The 19077-nt window shown below is 45.2% G+C and overlaps 1 protein-coding gene across 4 annotated transcripts in view; it reads right to left on the bottom strand.

The window, feature by feature from the left end:
- Positions 1 to 19077, bottom strand: part of GALNT10 (polypeptide N-acetylgalactosaminyltransferase 10) — a 308767-nt gene that overhangs the window by 264358 nt on the left and 25332 nt on the right. For 2 of the 4 annotated variants that reach the window (XM_021076945.1, XM_021076944.1), the window contains exon 1: positions 17633 to 17827. The exons of the other annotated variants lie outside the window; for them this stretch is intronic. The gene's annotated coding sequence lies outside the window, so the exon portion shown is untranslated. Of the gene's footprint in view, positions 1 to 17632; positions 17828 to 19077 lie in introns of those variants that run through there. 4 annotated transcript variants of the gene reach the window in all.

The raw sequence follows: 19077 nt of genomic DNA on the forward strand, positions 1-19077 counted from the left end.
TCTTATGAGAAACTTAAGACTCTCAGAATTGGAAGGCCACCAAGTCTAACTTCTCCTTTCTTTTTGCAATATCCTCTCCAGGTGGCTGGACAGCCTCTGCTTGTGTGCCGCCAGGGACAGGAAACACACTCCTTTTCTGAGGCAGTCATTTTTTGATACTTCTACCCATTAAAAATAAATAGTCCTATTTTGAGTCCAATCTGTCTTCCTATAGCTTCTGCCTCCTTGTCCTGGGAGTCACAGAGAATAAGCCAAATGACTTTGGAATGACCCAGAATGAAAGAGCATACAGTTTGAAGAAGTCAGGAGAAGGTTCATATATATTCAACTATATTCAATGTTCTATGATAAACCATAATGGAAAAGAATATGAAAAAGAATGTGTGTGTATATATATATATATATATATATATATATGTATAGCTAAATCACTTAGCTGTACAGTAGAAATTAAATGTAACACTGTCAATCAACTATACTTTATAAAATACATTTTTTAAAAAAGAAGAACAGGGGGAGTTCCCATCGAGGCTCAGCAGTAATGAACTTGATTAGGGTCCATGAGGATATGGGTTCGATCCCTGGCTCAGTGGGTTAAGGACATGGTGTTAAGCCATATCCTTATCCTCACGGTTAAGCCATGAGTTGTGGTGTAGGTCGCAGATGCAGCTTGGATCCAGCTTTGCTATGGTTGTGGCATAGGCCAGCAGCTGCAGCTCCCATTCGACCCCTAGCTTGGGAACCTCCCTATGCCTCAGGTGTGGCCCTAAAAAGAAAAAAAAAAAAAAAAAAAGAAAAGAAAAAGAAGAACATGGTTCTGAGGCAGGTTCTCTACTAGGAAAATATGATCAATTGAAAGCATGAATGAGAAAGTCATCATTATCGTCTGTCAGGCACTTACTGCAGACCCTAAAAGTATTATCTGATTATAGCCTCACAATAACCATTTGAGTGAGATAATACTATTATTATTCTCATTACACAGATGAGAAAACTGGGGCCACCAGAGTTTAAGTTACATGTCCGGGGTCACAGAGCTAATTTAAGTGGCAGAGCTGGGATATAGGTTCCAGATCTGACTGTGCCACTTAAATTATGACGATTCCCATGCATGTGTCCTTATCTAACACGTCACCTATCAGAAAGACAGACAGCAGGCATTACTTTTATACATTCAGCCCAACGGCTCTTGAGTTGGTGAGTACATACAGTTCTTTACTCTTTCATAAGGTTGCTGAGCAGGTCTTGGCTTCCCCATCCTCTTTATGGGGTAGAGAGAGTCACTGAATGTGACTCAGCATCAGCTGAGAGCAGCCCCCCAGCCAAAGGCCCCCTCATAGCCAAATGTCCTATGGAAGATGTTTTCCCAAACAAATCCTTCCCTATTCCCTGGTCCAGCGATTAAATAACCCACAGGCAGCACTCCAGACAGAGAGAAAAATGAAGACAGCAATGCATATTACAAGAGCGTAGAAAGGACCAAGCTGTTTACTCAGATTGGGAAACAGATTCCAGGAACAATGTGTCTGCTCCAATGCAATTATCCTGAAAGTGGTCGGCATTTTATTCAGCTCCAAAACTCATAAAGAGCCTTCAAAGAGACAGATGCTCTGGGGACTGTTTTATCAAAAGGGACTTAAGAGGTGAGGGTTTTAGATCAAACTCAGCTCTTAATTGAATCAGCAAAAAATGGTTAAAAAAAATAAAAAGGGAGTTTTATGAAACAGCAGGACACACTTGGGATATGCAGATTGAGAAGAAAGGATACAAACTGACCCAGATAGGTGGCAGAATACCTCGGCACTGCTGGCTGGTATTACTGAGGGTAGAAAGAAATGAAGTTATCAGCATCATAAACTCCTAGCTTGGAAAAACACGTAGCTTCCATCTGTCCTTTTTTATGTAATTCATTTGCATTTAATTCAACTTTTTTTTTCAATAAGTAACAATTAAGTACCTACTATGCACCAGGCACTTTGTTAAGCACTGGGGATGCAAGGGAGATGATAACACAGCCCTTCCTTCTAGGAGCTTACAGTCCTCAAGTGCAGCCCAGGGTCAGAAGCTCAAGCCCTGACCTGCCCATCTTAGCAGGGCGTGTCCATTCCCTACCATTTCCCCACCCCACTCTCCTCTGTATTTTTCTGGGAATCCCATGGGGCTTAATACTTTAGTACCCAAGTGAACCTTCACATTCCAGCCAATTTGACCTTGGACCTGATTAGCATGGGGATTCAGGAGACTGGACTCCAGTCCTTTTCTGCCTCCTACTCTCTCTGTCTCTTGGGAAAGAAAATTCTCTTCCTGTATAGGAGGAAACTGAGGCTTTGGGAAGGCTTTTCTCCTCTTGCACCCCAAACCCTGTGTTATGTTTAAATCTTGATCCTTCCCTTCACAAGTTGTGTGCCCATGAGCAAGCTGTTTTAACCCTTCTGTTCTCAGTTTCATCAAATGTAAAATAGGACTGTGAAAGTTTCTGTTAAGGTAACTGTGTGTGAAATGTTTACAATAGTGGTAGTTAGATAAGAAATACTTGGTAGACATGAACTACTGTTAGAACACTATGGACCATTTTTTCAAACTGGTCCACTATTTATTATAAAATGTTTGTATGTTTAAGTGACTATTGGATTTACTTATTTATTTATTTATTTAGGTTTTTTCTAGAGCTGCACCCAAGGCATACGGAGGTTCCCAGGATAGGGGTCTAATCAGAACTATAACCACCGGCCTACGCCAGAGCCACAGCAACGCTGGATCCTTAACACACTGAGGGAGGCCAGGGATCAAACCTGCAACCTCATGGTTCCTAGTCGGATTCGTTAACCACTGAGCCACGACGGGAACTCCGACTACTGGATTTATATCTACCTCCCCCATTAGACTGTAAACTCTATAAGGGCTGTTTTACCTATTGCAGATTATTCCAGCATCCACCTCAGTGACTGACATGTAAGAGAAGCTCAAGAAATATTTAACAGGTTAATGAATAAACGAATTTCTTCTCCCGTCCACTTCAGAGTGCAGAGGAAAGAAGAATCTGAAAGACTTTCAGAGCATCTGCTCCCCGAGGTTTTTCTCAAACAAGCTCCAACAGCTGTTTGTGCTCGAAGCCACCATAAAAAGCATTCTTAAAAGCGAGAGGAAAAGAACAGCAGTAACGGAGAGATCGATGGCTGCAGCTAAACTCGGGGGACTGAGGAGGAAGGGTGGGAAGGCAAAGATAGGGGCTGAAGGAAAGAAGACAGAGGCCTAATTCTGAATCAGAGACCGACCGCGAAAGATATTCAGTGAGGCAGAGACATTCATCCCGAAAGGCCCTCCGGTGTTGACAGAGGCGATGGAGGAGAAGGAAAGGAGGGAAGACAAGTGTTTGAACTGGCAGCTAATTCCCCAAATCCTTGAGGGTTTTTGAGAGATCAGAGCAATGCAGGCTTCAGCCTTGGCTGGCTGATTTACGACCACTGAGGTTTGGGCTGCACTGGAGCTGGGCACGTGAGGCCGCTCTGTTGCCTGGAACTTTTCAAAGCCACGCCTGGGACCCCCGGCAGAACAGGATGGTGAGCAGATTAAAGATTGGAGGATCTGCCCGCTGTAATGGGACATGAACAGTTCTCAGAAGCAGGGAAATCCTTCCTTCCTTCCCTCCCTTCCTCCCTCCTGATTTATTGAGTATCCAGGATGTACAAGGCCACCAGGGATGCAGTGATTAAATAAGACATGATTCTTAACTTTTAAAGAGCTCTCGGTGGTATAGCATAAAGAGAAAAAAAGCAGGGAGCAGAATAAAAGGTACAGTAAAAGACACTTATATAAACTCAGTTTTTTTTATCTGTTCATGATACATGTATTTAGCACATACTTACTGGTTAAAAATATTAAATGGATTTGGCAGAAATGGTCCAAATTTCTGATGAAATTGCTGGGGGATGAGACGGGAAGGAAGCAAAATCGGGGATGGAGAACCAAAGGAGGTTTTGTCTTTAAATGAACAATATGTTGTTTGTTTATTTAGTTAGTTAATTTAGTTTAGTTTAGTTTTTATTTTATTTGCTTTTTAGGGCCACACCTGCAGCATATGGAAGTTCCCAGGCTAGGGGTCGAACTGGAGCTACAGCTACTGACCTACACCACAGCCACAGCAACATGGGATCCAGCCGCTTCTGTGACCTACACTTCATCTCACGGCAACGCAGGATCCCTGACCTGCTAAGCGAGGCCAGGGATTGAACCCACATCCTCACAGATACTAGTTGGATTCTTTGCTGCTGCTCCACAAAGGGAACTCCCACTTATTTTATTTTAAATCAATTTGACAAATATTTTTTTGAGTGATCATTTCAGATGGTGGATACTTCATTATTTGGTATATACTGTTTTGTTTTGTTTTTCAAATTTCTCAGTTAGGAAAAAAGCTCAAGAAATTGAATAAATGATTATAACTCAGCCATTCAAGCCAGTTTTCTGTTTCTTCTTCCACATTAGTCCCAGAAGATGGAAGCGGCAGGGATGATCAGAGGCAAAACTTATCATTCTCTTTCATACCCCCAGTCCATCTCTCCTCCAGTCCACATTTTCAGGAAAAAAATTCTCTAAGATGGAATCAAATAAGCTACTCCATGCCAGGTAAGATAAAATAACACATATGGCCCGTGAAATATGTGCCCCTTCCTGAGACCTCCAGAAGTGGAGCAGGTATAAGAGTTGGGAACCAATGTGAGCAGATCCTCTGAGCGTCTGTGGACAGAAGGCACTGACCATCTGTGGTCTTTCTCTCTTAGGGTGTCCTGCAAACTAGGACGTCCTCATTTCTAGGCAAGCAATGAACAGAGCACAGGCTTTGGAACCCAACAGAGCTGGGATAGGGGACCATAGGTAGCTGTGTGACCTTGGGAAAATTACTAAGTCTTTCTGAACTTAATTCCTTGTCTATAAAATGGGGACAATAATACTTCCCAAGGTTGCTGTGAAGTTTAAGGGACCTCATGGAAATTAAGTACCCAGCTAGCCCAGTATGTTTACCCAGAAACTGTTAAGAGTCTTAGAACATGTTAGTTCCTTCTTTCTGGAAAGTAGAATTTCCTCAGAGTGACATCAGGAATATGGTTCTGAAGTTCCCGTCATGGCTCAGCGGAAATAAATCTGACTAGTATCCATGAGGACACAGGTTCAATCCCTGGCCTTGCTCAGTGGGTTAAGGATCTGCGTTGCCATGGCCTGTAGTGTAGGCCGCAGGTGCAGCTTGGATCCCTTGTTGCTGTGGCTGTGGTGTAGGCGGGTAGCCATAGCTTTGATTTGACCCCTAGCTTAGGAACCTCCATACGCTGCAGGTGCAGCCCTAAAAGAAAAAGAAAAAGAAAAAAAAAAGGAGAAAAAAAAAATCAAGTGTTGGTAAGGCAATGGGGAAATGGGTACTGCAACCACTACCGGTGAGTGCAGCCACTTTGGAGGGCAATTCAGATTGTACACACTCTACTGCCATGGGACTCCACAAAGAGGTGAGTCCAAGGATGCCTGCTGTAGGATTGTTTGAAATGGTGAAAAGTTGGGTACAAACTAAAGTCCATCAGAGAGAGATGTCTGAATAAACGATGACATACTTGTACCTTGCAAGTTAACAATGAAGTGAACATCTAAACACTAATTAAGAAAGAGCCCCAGGAAGTACTGCGTTCAAAAAAACAAGTTGCTACATAATCATACAATGTGACTTTTGTGTAAAAACAGTAACAACAAAAAATAAGCACTACAATACAGATTTGATGGATACCATCATGTTTATAAATACATAGAAAAAGATCTGGAAAGATACATTCCAATCCAATACCTAGGACTGGGGATAGTGGAAAAGGATATTTTAGCTTTATATGTTATGTCTTAACTTTTACCAGGAGGATGTACATCTCAGTTCAGCTAAAACCGAGTGGCTTATAAACAAACAGCATAGACTGAGTGGCTTATAAACAACAGAAATTTATTTCTCACAGTTTAGAGACTCAAAGTGTGAGATGAGGGTGTCAGCATGTTTGAGTTCTGATGAGAGTCCTCTTCTGGGCTGCAGATTGCCCTTTTCTCACTGTACCGTCACACAGCAGAAAGACCCAGCTGCCTCTCTGGTCTCTTCTTATAAGGGCACCGATCCCATTCATGAGGGCTCCACCCTCAGGATGACTTAACTACCCCTCAAAGATTTCACCTCTAAGCACCATTACATTGGGGTTAGAATCCCAACATATAAATTGTAGGGGAACATAAACATTCAGTTCACTGCAATATGTACTTATTACTATACTACCTAAGTAGATTTTTTTTTGCTTTTTAGGGCTGCACCTGCAGCATACAGAGATTCTCAGGCGAGGGGTCAAATCAGAGCTACAGCTGCTGGCCTACACCACAGCCACAGTAACATGGGATCTAAACCTCATCTGTGACCTACACCACAGCTCACAGCAACACAGGATCCCTGACCCACTAAGCAAGGCCAGAGATCAAACCTGCATCCTCATGGATACTAGTCAGATTTGTTTCTGCTGTGCCACAAAGGGAACTCCCTATAGGTAGTTTCAAAATAGCTTGACTGAAGTATAACTGTCATACACTAAATTGCTCACATTTATTTTTATTTTTATTTATTTATTTATTTTTTTTGTCTTTTTGCTATTTCTTCGGGCCGCTCCCGCGGCATATGGAGGTTCCCAGGCTAGGGGTTGAATCGGAGCTGTAGCCACTGGCCTACGCCAGAGCCATAGCAACGCAGAATCCGAGCCGCGTCTGCGACCCACATCGCAGCTCACAGCAACGCCGGATCGTTAACCCACTGAGCAAGGGCAGGGACTGAACCCGCAACCTCATGGTTCCTAGTCGGATTCGTTAACCACTGTGCCACGATGGGAACTCCGAATTGCTCACATTTATAGTGTGCAATTTGTTAGGTTTGGACACATGCATACAATTGTGAAACCATCATAATCAAATCACGAACATATTAGTCACGCCGAAAAATTTCCTCATGTGACAAAATTCTGTCCAACGACATAGAGAGACACACAGGAAGAAAAGACTGCTCTTTTGCTGGATGTTGTTTCTACCAGTGATGCCTGGAATAGTGTCAGCCAACTTGTGCTCCAGGGGAAAACACGGTTTGCTTTGGAACGAGCCCAAAGTGCATGAGGATGGCAGATGGGAAACACAGGAAAAACCTGGGCCCTTGATCATATTGCTGAGCCACTGTATTAACTCACCCTGGAACTACCCTACTTTGGAACTTCTGGTTATAAAACGAGTAAAATGTTCCTTTTAAGCCTATTGGAGTTGGGTCTTCTACTACCTGTAGCCAAAAACTATCCAAAGAGATATGCTTTGAGAATTAAGGGAAGGCTGGTGTCCTTGCTTTATAAAGGAGAAAATCAGAAATCCCAAGTAAAGGTTACGAGGCAGGCAGAGATGTCTGGCAGAGGAAAGAACTGCTCAAGGTAGGATGTGACATGGGACAGCCAGGAGATACAGCTAGAACTTTAAGTATTCCGCTGGGTATCCATAATATCACTTGGGAAGATGTGCAGTGGACTTTCTGACAGCAAGGTAGAATGGAGATTGGCCTCTAGTTATATGAGCATTGAAGGGGAAGTGAGACCCCTGACAATTAGGGAGCTGGAGGCATCTGGGTTACCCTTGAACACTCTGATTCCCCATCTCCCCACCTATGAAAAGTATACAATCCTTTCTTCCATGACTACCTACAGGGTGACTGTGAGAATGAAGGGTGACTGTGAAACAAGGCAGAAAGGGTAGCAAAAATCAAACACGCAACACAAATGTTCCTCTCTACCTTTTGCTTTCTAACTGTTAAGGCAAAATCTATTGAACCAGGTCATCTGGGTGCCTCTGAGAAGCTGTCATGTACAAGCCTTGGCTAAAAGCAAGCTAGAAAATTTTCAGAAAGACAGATCCTGCCTTAGACTCACTGGCAACATGTCAGTGAATTTCCTTTCTGTGTTTGGACCTGCATATCGGTGCCCGTGTGGGTAGGAATATAGAGTTTGTGGATGTGTTTGCAGTAGGCATCTGTGTGTGTGTGTGTGTGTGTGTGTGTGTGTGTGTGTTTATTTGCAGGTATTATGATAGCAGAGTGCAGCTGGAGCAGAGTCAGTTATTTCCCAACTCTATGACCTCAAAGACATTTTTCAACCTCTCTGAGCCTCCAGTTCTTCACCAGTAAAATGGGGTTGCTGAGACATACAGAGTCGATAAGCTGGAAGGCTGAAATTTATAGTGCTCTGGATATATTAGAAGAAGAAATCTGAGATGTGTATGAGTGAACCTGCATATGTTATGTATATTTCAGTTTGTGTGTGTGTAGGAGGTGGACATGTGGGTGTGTATGTTTATATAAAAGGGGGTTATGTCTGAAGGTGTGTTAAGTTAATGTGTGAGAGGAAGGGCAGAAAGATGGAAGAGTAAGGCATCACTAAGAAAGGAAAGGCGAGAGGAAGGAAATTTGGAAGGAAAGAGAGAAACCAGACAGTGTGAGACCAGACCTTGCTGTTCTTTCCGGAAGCCTCTGCCAGCTCCAGGAATGCAGACTGGAATTGGTTCAGAAACCTCAGGGACTCTCTCTGGAGTCAGTCCATCTTCTGACTTCTCTGTCCCAGAATCACCTCTCAGCACTGATGATAGGGATGGAGCAGGCACAGGTAGCTGTAGAAGTCCCAATAAGGGACCACAGATAAAGAGGGAAACTTAGGGGACTTTGGGAGAGCACTGTAAGTTAATAAATAGCACAGGAAAGCCTTCAGAACAAGGCAGGCTTGCTCCACTAGTGGAGGTGTAACAATTGCCTCAAGTTGTTGGGTGGAGGATGGGATGAGGCTTGCATTCAGATTCAGCCCAAGGGCAGGAGTTTGAGAACGACCCTACTGCGGATTTGAATATACACCTTATCAGATACTAAAGAGGAGCTACTGCTCCAAGAAAGAGGAAGACTTGGTCTTTTTGGACATCCACTCCTTTGGATGGTAAAACTGTAGCCCACCGGATGGGGGGAGGGGGGAGGGGGCAGAGCCTCCTTGCCTGCCCACTTGCGTCTCTTACAAGCGTCCTATCTTAAGAAATCCATTTCTTGCCTATCATTTTGTCTTTCGCTGAATTCCTTCTGTGCTGAGGCATGAAGAACCTGAACCTCAGACACCAGGTGAGTGATTCTAAAATCTGGAACCATGGGTTCAAGTCCCAATCTGGCTTTAGGCTGGGTTCGAGTCCTGACACGTGAGTTCAAGTCCCAGTCTGTATTCTGGCTAGGTTCAGGCCATCGGTTGTCAGTTTCACATAGAGGCCTTTTCCAGGAGGCTGGGGCTGATGAAGGGTGTGTTCCAAGCAGCAAGGTGCATCTCCTTGGTTCTCCAACGCGTGAGAGCTGCTCCATCTCTGGTGCTTTGCCTCATCTGCACCTGACCCCCTGGGTCACCCCCAAAGCCACACCCTCCTCTGCTTGCTGCCCACAATTTCCATAGCAGCTAGCCTCTTGCTGCCCCCCCCCGCCCACCCCACCCCCCCTGGCCCCTCCAAGACACTCTGCACACAGCCACCAGGCTTGCATTCATAAGGTCCAGGTACCCCAGCATCCTCTGCCTGGAAGGCTGTGCATGGCTCTGGCAATGACCAATCCCTCTGACTATTCAAGCTGGGTTCAAATATCCCCTCCTCAGGGTGGTGTCTCTGACCTGCCAGGCTAAAGCAACACTCTTCTCCTCCCCCAGGTATTCATACAAAAATTCTATAGCACTTTCAGGCGGCAAAGTACAAGAACATAGGTATACAGCATAGTGGGTGGTTATAAATACCCACAGAACCACCAACCCCGTTAAGAAATAAAATATTGCCTGCACCCTTCAAAGAAGCTCTTCTCCACCCCAAATGGTTCCTCCCCGACATACCCCCCTGCCTCCTTCTTTAAGGTAACCACTACCTTGACCTTTTGGTAATCCCACCTGTGCTGATTACTAAAGGATCACCTCATTCTAACCTCTGCTTTGTGATGCTAAGGCTGGGACCCTGCAAGCCACTTTCCTCTCCACCAGCACCTTTTTCCTTTGAGACACCAACAACAGGAGGGCACTGGAAGGAAGCATCAGGCCTGGAGGAGGGAGAAAAGACCTGCTTTACCCTCTTTGCTTTCTGCACGTGTCAGTGGCTTCACCAAGGCAAGGTGGCTTACATATAAAAGCAGGCGATTGCCTCCCCAGTCCTCATTCCTTTGCATTTCTAGAACCTACACCCTGATAGTAGGGAACCAGTCTTATTTCACAGGATGAGAGAACCAAAACTAAGCAGGGTTCTGTGGGGGCTCCTGGGTATAAAAGCCTTTCTCCCCCATTTCTTGTCCGTAGGAAATAGGTCTCATTCAGCCTCCATGACCTTCTCTGAGCTCCAAAGGGCAGGTTCAAACAGTTGCTAATCAGGGAAGGGAGAGAATGCAGACACAAGGGAGGAGCAGTCAAAAAACAACAGCGCAAAAACAAAACAAAAAAACAGCGCAGCCTTGGGGCAGGGTCCCGGTTCCTTCTCAAGGAATATACATGACAATATTTTTGAGTTCTTTTGCAGAACTAAAACTCCAACAAATATAAAGTATACTTCATTCTGGAAAGAAGAACCACCAGAACCAGTCCTGGGGCCACTAAACACCAACTCTGTAGAAGGATACAAGCTTGCATCTCCCCTGATCCTTATCTATGGCCCTATTTTCCACTCCCAAACCATAAACCAACTCCTAGTCTCTCCCAAGAGAGTCTTGAAGGTGTTAACCTGCTATAATCCCCTTTGCCTGGCAAAGTAATATAGACATTTCTTTTCTCCTCCCAAAAGTCTGCATTTCTACTCAGCACAAGTGGACAGAGGCCAAGTTTCAGCAACAGAAGCCAGGAGTTTTAAGTTAGATGTCAGCCACAGAGAGACACACAGTGTCCTTTCTCTGTGTGTTGTGGGACATGGAACAAAGTATGATATCTCTTTTTAAAGCCCAGTTTCCTCATCTGTCAAACAGAAATGAGCCAATCTCACTGATGAGTCCTGAGGCATAATGAGAGGCAGGTGAGGAACTGAGACTCAGGGAGAAAGAGACAGCCTGGGGCAGCACAGGGAGGGTGAGGAAAGAGGCCCAGCAGCCCTCTCTGCCCAGAACTCTGCCCACTCACTGTCTTCCCAGCATCACCCCAAATCTTTTCTAAGAAAGTCCCTCTACCCTATCCCTGGGGACCTGCAACCTGCTTTCAGCCATCTCCAGGGAGCACGTCCTTCAGCTAACTCTCAAGACCCAGTTACATTCCATCTACTGGAATTGTATCAGAATGCCAGTCAGTTGGAGAACAGCCTTGTGGTTGCCAAGGCGGAGGGCGAGGGAGTGGGATGGACTGGGAATCTGGGGTTAACAGATGCAAACTCTTGCATTTGGAGTGGATAAGCAATGAGATCCTGCTGTATAGCACTAGGAACTAAATCCAGTCACTTGTGATGGAGCATGATGATGTGAGAAAAAGAATGTGTATATATACATATATATACATAAGTGTGTGACTGGGTCACTTTGCTGTACAGTAGAAAGTTGACAAACCACTGTAAAACAGCTATAATGGAAAAAATAAAAATCATTAAAAACAAAAGAGAATGTCAGCAGTGTTCTTGACACACTGCTCTGAAATCATCACTGAGGTCCCTGCCAGTGATGCTGTCTCCCTCTCTATGGGTGCTCCACCAAGGAACCCTGGAAAGTCTGACAACCCCACAGAGCTGGTCCTGAGCCTGCAGAGTCCAGCCAAAGCCACAGGGAGACTGGCCAGAGCAGCATGAGATTGGCCTCAGCCTTAGCAGGGAAAATAGGTGTGCTCTTTGCTTGTTTCCTCTCACACGTTTCTCTTGCTGTTCAGACCACAAAAAGCAGCAGTAAATGCTAGGCAGCAGTCTGCTTTGAGTGACTGACCTGAGCAGGCCTAACAGCCAGGACCTTGTGGGAGAGTCCCAGTGTGGCTGTAACTGAGGGCCAGTGTCATCCAAAGGCCAAGCCACAGTGGCCAATGGCATCCTCTGCATCTTTGGAATGTTTATGGATCAATAGAGCTGTGATTGCTCCCTTGCCTGGAGTGCTGCACTGCATTTATCAGGTAAGAAAATGGCCCATCAATAACAATAACAATTTACACTCAGCAAACAGTTATTTAACCACAGGTTGATTTCATCAAGGCTGGATCATGGTTATCATCTTATAACAGTGTGTGCTTCCCACATTCCTGACTAAGAGTGAAAGGTTTGAGAATACGGCCCTTGTGTGATGCACCGACATGGACTTTTGAGCTATTAGCTTGTCACTAGGAGGAAGAAGGGAAAAAGGGTCGGGGAAATGTCGGAGTCAAAGGACTTAATGTCATTATTCTGAGTAGTTAATTAATTCGCTTGGTGAATATCTACGATGTGCCATGCACTCACTATGCTAGACACCAAAGGTACAGTGGTTGGATGAGGGAGGCTCAGTGTAGACATTATCTACTGCCATGTAGCAATACTACCACAAACTCAGCAGCTTAAAAGAATAAACATTTGTGATATCAGAGTTTCTGGGGGTTAAGAATCCAGGTACGGCTTAGCTGGGTCATCTACAAGGTTGCAATCAAGATGTCAACCAGGGATGGGATCTCATCTGAAGGTATGACTAGCTATCCATTTCTGGAGTTCCATCGTGGCGCAGGGGTAACAAACCTGACTAGTATCTAAGAGGAAGCAGGTTCGGTCCCTGGACTAACCCAGTGGGTTAAGGAACCAGTGTTGCTGTGACTGTGGCATAGGCCAGCAGCTATAGCTCCGATTCTGATCTGACCCCTAGCCTGGAAATTTCCATATGCCATGGGTATAGCCCTAAAAAAAAAAAAAAAACCAAGAAAAAAAGAAAAAGAATCCATTTTCAAGTTGTTAGCAGACCTCAGGTCCTTGCAGGCTAAGCCTTAGAGCCATAGTTCCTAGCTAGTTGTTGGCTGGAGGTTACCCTCAGTTCCCTGCCATGGGCCCCTCCTCAACACAGCCATTACTTCATCAAAGCCAGCAAGAGAGGGAGTTTCTTAGCATGACAGACATAACGGCTTTATGTAACTTAGTTATAGAATTGACATCCCATCACTTTTGCCACGCTGAACAGGTTAGAAGCAAGTCATAGCTTCTGCCCACACTCAAGAGCTGGGCTGGAGATTACACCTGCAGGAAGGTTTAGGACATGAGGGTAATTAGAGACAGTCTTAGAGTCTGGTCTCAGCTGTGGCTCAGTTTACAGCCACAAAATGTAATTACGGAGAAGTGCACAGTTCCGGCTATAAGAAGCTGAGAACCCAGGTGATCCCTCACTGTCTAATGAAGGCATATTAAACTGGGACTTGAAGTATGAGAAGTGATTGCTCAAATCAATGGTGGGGTAGGTGTGTGGAGGGAGCATGGGAGTGTGTGATGCACAGAGGATTTCTGGCAGAGGAACTCTATATAAAATGTTAGAGCAAAAGAGAGACTTGGTGATTATCTAGTCTGCTAGTTCTTAATCCTGGACACACATTGGCATCACCTGAAGAGTCATAAACCACTCATGTCCAAGTCCCATGCCAGAGGCTCTGATGAATTGGTCTTGGAGTCACCATCGTGGCTCAGCAGAAACGACTCATGAGGAAGCAGGTTCAATCCCTGACCTTGCTCAGTGGATTAAGGATCCAGCGTTGCCTTGAGCTGTGGTGTAGGTCGCAGACGCAGCTCACATCTGGCATTGCTGTGGCACAGGCCAGTGGCTACAGCTCCGATTTGACCCCTAGCCTGAGAACCTCCATATGCTGTGGGTGCAGCCCCTAAAAAGCAAAAAAAAAAAAAAAAAAAAAAAAAAAAAAAAAAAAAAACTGGTCTCAGGAGAGCTAGAAACTGAGACTTTTAAAATCTCCCTAAATGATTCTGATGTGCAGACAAGGCTGAGACCACTGTTAGTTCAATCCCTTCGATTTTATGGATAAGGAACTTGAAGCTCAGAAGGAAATGGATTCAGTCAAGGTTGCAGAGCTACCAGCCGGCAAAACCTGGGTAATAAGTGAAGAAGGCACTGAGCTGGGAGGTAGGGCTCTTGCTACTAAGAGGACTCTGTCCATTTCTCCCTCAAGGACTCAGTCTCCCCATCTGTAAGGTAAGAAGGGCTGGATGACTTCCAGATCCCTTCAAATGCTGATGGAGCTCTGATTCCTTTTAGCTGGGCGTCAACTCCATACTGGCAGCTGATGTGGGACTGGCATCTAGTGTCTTCACTCTGGGCTGTTTTTGGAAGCCTGGAGTCATTGATGTCTCAGGTCATGGCCACAGTCCTGCTCTGGAGTTAGGCTTCCTGATGGCCTGGATGATCCCAAACAAGTCCTTTTCTCAGAGACAGTTTTGTCTACTGAAGCGTATGAGACATTCACCCAGCAGGAAGCTGCTCTGGCTGGGTTTAATCTATAGTGTGTTTATTAGAATTAGGATTTTAATTAAAACTGACATTTCAAAGACTACCTGTGTGGGAGCCCTGCTTTAAGGAAAAACACATCACAGTGACATAGGTAACCTCCCACTCATTCAGGCAGGTGTCTGTGGAATTGAGGCAGGGGCACCCACTTCTCTGCTCCTCTGGCTAAAAGCCCTCTATTGGTGGGTGTCAATGGACCCATCTACACCGAGTGATGGGGAGCAGCACAGTGGTGGTCTGGCCGTCTGGGGACCAGGACTCCGCTCCAGCTCTGGATGAGTGTGTTAAACCGTCTGGGGTTGCATCTCCCCACATGTAAAATGGGCTGCTCAATTATCCACTTTTTCAGAGAATGCTTGTTGAGCACTTACTCTGGGTTTAGAACCCCTAGTCCTTCTCCTGAAGGAATTCACAAAATGAGGGGGAGCAGAGGCAAGAATATCAGTGTAGGTGAAGACCCTTAGCTTGGTGCCCGGCACATAGGAAGTTCTTGTGATAATTTCTTTTATTTTTAAAAATTATAGTTGATTTACAATGTTGTACTATTTCTGCTGCACAGCAAAGGGACCCAGTCATATATATATATATATATATATATATATATTTTTCCCTCATATTGCTTCTATCAGGTTCTATCTCAACAGACTAGGTATATAGTTCCCTATGCCATACAGCAGGACCTCATTGCCCATCCATTCTAAATGTAATAGTTGGCATCTACCAACCCCAAACTCCCTATCCATCCCACACCCTCTCCATTCCCCCTGGCAATCTTGTGGTAATTCTGTGTCCAGGTGCCGTGGGAGCCAGAGGAGGGCTCTTGAATCACATGGACGGATAATAACCAGGATTCTGAGAAGTATGACCATTGCTTGATTTTCTAAATATTTACTGAGCACTGACCATATGCCAAACACTGTCCCACGTGATGGGGACAGAGAGGTAAACAAGGCAGACAGGACCTTGTCTTCACAGAGCTCTCTCTTCATGGAGGTCATAATAATGACACAATGACACAGCAATAACATCAGTGACTTCTATTTAAAGAGCACTCACATGTGCTCGGTGCTTTATTTTCTTATTTCATTTAATCTTCACTGGCCACTTTATCATGAAGGTACTCGTGTTTTCCCCTCTTACAGATGAGGACCCTCAAGCTCTCAGAAAGTCGAGGAACTCTCCCAGGTTGCCTAGCTAGGACACGGCAGGGCTGGGATGCCTGCTCTGGGCCTGTCACTTGGAGCCTGAACACTTCCCCAGGATATTACTGGTTTTTCTTTTTTTTTTTCTGGGTTTTTTTTGTTTGTTTGTTTTTAGGGCTGCATTTGTGGCATATGGAAGTTCTCAGGCTAGAAGTGGGATCAGAGCTGCAGGTGCCAGCCTATGCCATGGCGACACCAGATCCAAGCCATATCTTGCAGCAATACTGGATACTTAACCCACCTGAGAGAGGCCAGGGATTGAACCTGCATGCTCATGGATACTAGTCAGGGTCTTTACCCACTGAGCCACAATGGAAACTCCTCATTCTGGTTTAGAATTGAAGCTATGCACAGCTAGTGGAGGTGTGTGTGTGTGAGAGAGAGAGAGAGAGAGAGAGAGAGAGAGAGGGAGAGACAGACAGTGAAGAGAGATGGAGAAGAAGCACATTAATTATGTGGCACAATGGTCTCTGAGAGGTGACAAGTCTCCCTCTGTGCAGCCCCAGGAGACACCCTCTTCTTGTGTCACATGCACCTGTTGGTGCTGTGAGGGAAGAAGTCTCCTGAGACATTTAAAGGGAAGGCACTGCTTTCTCTTATTTGAGGAATCACAAAAATTAAAGACAGTGTGTTAAAATCCAAAGACAGAGTAGGATTAACAGGATTCCCGCCAAGGTCCTTTCTTTCAAAATATCAACCCCTCAGGGCCCCGTGGACTCTAGCTGAGGCTTGGATCCTTGCGTTGCTGTGGCTATGGTGTAGGCTGGCAGCTATAGCTCCAATTCAACCCCTAGCCTGGGAACTTCCATATGCTGTGGGTGCGACCCTAAAAAAGACAAAAATAAAATAAACTAAAATAAAATAGATAGGTAATGAGGACCTACTGTATAGCACAGGAAAATCTAAATATTGTGCAAAAATCTGTGGGAAAAGAATCTGAAAAGTAATACATATATGTGTATGTATAACTGATTTACTTTGCTATACACCTGAAACTAACACAACTTTTCTAAGTCAACCATACTCCAATGAAAATTTATTAAAAAAAAAAAAAAAGCCTGAAACTAAAACCCCGTGTTCCCCCAATCCAGATTCAGAGCTCTTTCCTGTGGTTCCAGGCTGCCATGACCCCATAGGAGGTGAGCACCTATCAGGAATACTAGAGACATGTGGGCAGGCCCAGGTCATCACTGGATTTTTTCCCCCCTAAAATTAATAATCAGCTCATTACCTGAACATTTATTATTCTTCAGACACACTGCCAAGCATTTTTTTTCCAGACATTATTTGTTCAGTTTACAAACATGTGCCAGATGTTGGGCATACAGCAGAGAACAAGACAGACAAGGCTTTCACAGCACAACCATCCTCAGAGGTGGGGTGGTTTTCCCCATTTCACAGATGAGGAAACTGAGGCCCAGAGGGGTTAAGAAACCCACCAGCGTCATGGAGCTACTGAGGGGTAGAGCTGAGAGTTGAATCCAAGCCTGTCTTCACCCCTTCAGCCCTTGGTCTTTACTTGCAGCCCCCCGAGGTTTGGCTCTTTATTCCCAAAGCCAGACCCCCACCGTGTCTGCCCAGTTCCCATTACCAGCTAAATGTCATTCCCTTGCCACCACAGCAGCCTAAAGGCCAACTTTCCAGATTCTCCTCTCCTTCGAAAACAGCTCTGCATCTCATTCAGGTTGCTGTGAAAAACCACACCTTTCCACCTTTCCCCTTAGCACCTGTTTGTCCTTTCAAAGTCCCCTTCCCTTCCCTTTTTTCAACCTCAGAATGTCCAGTCGTCCTTCAGCACCCAAGTCAGCTGTCCCCTCCTCTGAGAGGCCTCCCAGGATTCTGTGCAACAGAGACTGTCCTCAGGCTCCCCAACACCCACCTCCTTCTGAGCAGCTGTTGCGGGCGCCTTGGTGTATTCACGTACCTGTCTGTCTCTCCCACTTGCCTATGAATCCTCGGGGGGTTTTATTCCTGCCATGCCCATAGTTGCTGGAACACCCGAAGTGCTCAGTAAACGGTTGTGAAATGAATCCACGAGGACAGCATGGCCTTTGTCTCCGCGGGTTTACGTCTCAGCCACAGACCTACCTTCAGTCCAGCTCTGTCCTCATTCTTTATCCCAGCTACTGACTGTGGGTTTAGGCTTTAGATGCTTCATTAACTAATAATAATGAGTCACTGTTCTAGCTTCAGGAGCATTGTAAATGATACAGTGTCAGGAGAAGGCAGTGAGATGTGGAATTTCAATGAGGCTGGTGTGATTCTTGAAACAGAAAATGCCACGTGCAGTCTCATTCTCTGTTACAGATCCTGTAAGCCAGACCTCACACGCTAACTTGGAATAATTCCATGATTCCATCCCAGTTCTAGTTCTAGGCTGATTGTAGGGATTACAAATGCGTGTTATGTGTCAGGTGCAGCAGGTTAAATAAAAGGCTCCCCAAAGATAGCCATGACAATCTCCAAAGCATCAATGACCGTGTTACCTTACAAGGCAAAAGAAACTTTGCAGACATGAGTAAAACTGTAATTGCAATGTATACACGTAAGGATAACCTGACCCCCTTGCTGTACAGTGGGAAAATAAAAAAAAAAAAAAAGAATAGATTTACAAGGAAAAAAAAATGAAAAAAAAAAGATTTTGAGATAAAGAGATTATCCTGGATTATCTGGCTAGTGGGTCATCAGTGTGATCACAAGAGTCCTTATGAGAAGTTGAGAAGTTGAGAAGATAATGTGATGATGGAAGCAGAGACTGGCGTGATGTCCTTTGAAGATGGAGGAAGGGGCCAAAAGCCAAGAAAGAGAGGTGGGCCACTACACACTGAAAAAAGCAGGGAAAGAGATTCCGTCCTTGGAGCTTCCAGAAGGAACGCCCTCCCCTTCACTGCCAAGATCCTTTCCCTTATGACAGCTCCTTAAAAGCCCAGACTGGGGAGTTTCCGTCATGGTGCAACGGAAACGAATCTGCCCAGTTGTGGGTTCGATCCCTAGCCTTGCTCAGTGAGTTAAGGATCCGGTGTTGCCGTGAGCTGTGGTGTAGTTCACAGACTCGGCTTGAATCCTGTGTTGCTGTTGCTGTGGCTGTGGCTGGCAGTTGTAGCTCTGGCTTCAGCTCTGGAGTCAACCCGTAGCCTGGGAACTTCCATATGCAGCAAGTGCAGCCCTAAAAAGCAAAAGCAAAAAAAAAAAAAGACCCAGACTGGTAGCGGAAGCATCAAGAGCTGATGCAGCATTCTCACTTAAGACTGAGCTCTGCTGCAGGAACCATGATTTCTCCCCCCTGCAGTCAGGGCTGGGTAAAGAAACGGTCCTGTGGGGGCCTATCCCTGGCTCTACTCACTGCCCCTCCTGAAAGCCCAGGATCCA

The sequence above is a fragment of the Sus scrofa genome, chromosome 16 (genome assembly GCF_000003025.6).
Source record: "Sus scrofa isolate TJ Tabasco breed Duroc chromosome 16, Sscrofa11.1, whole genome shotgun sequence".
In the NCBI taxonomy this organism is placed as follows: domain Eukaryota; kingdom Metazoa; phylum Chordata; class Mammalia; order Artiodactyla; family Suidae; genus Sus; species Sus scrofa.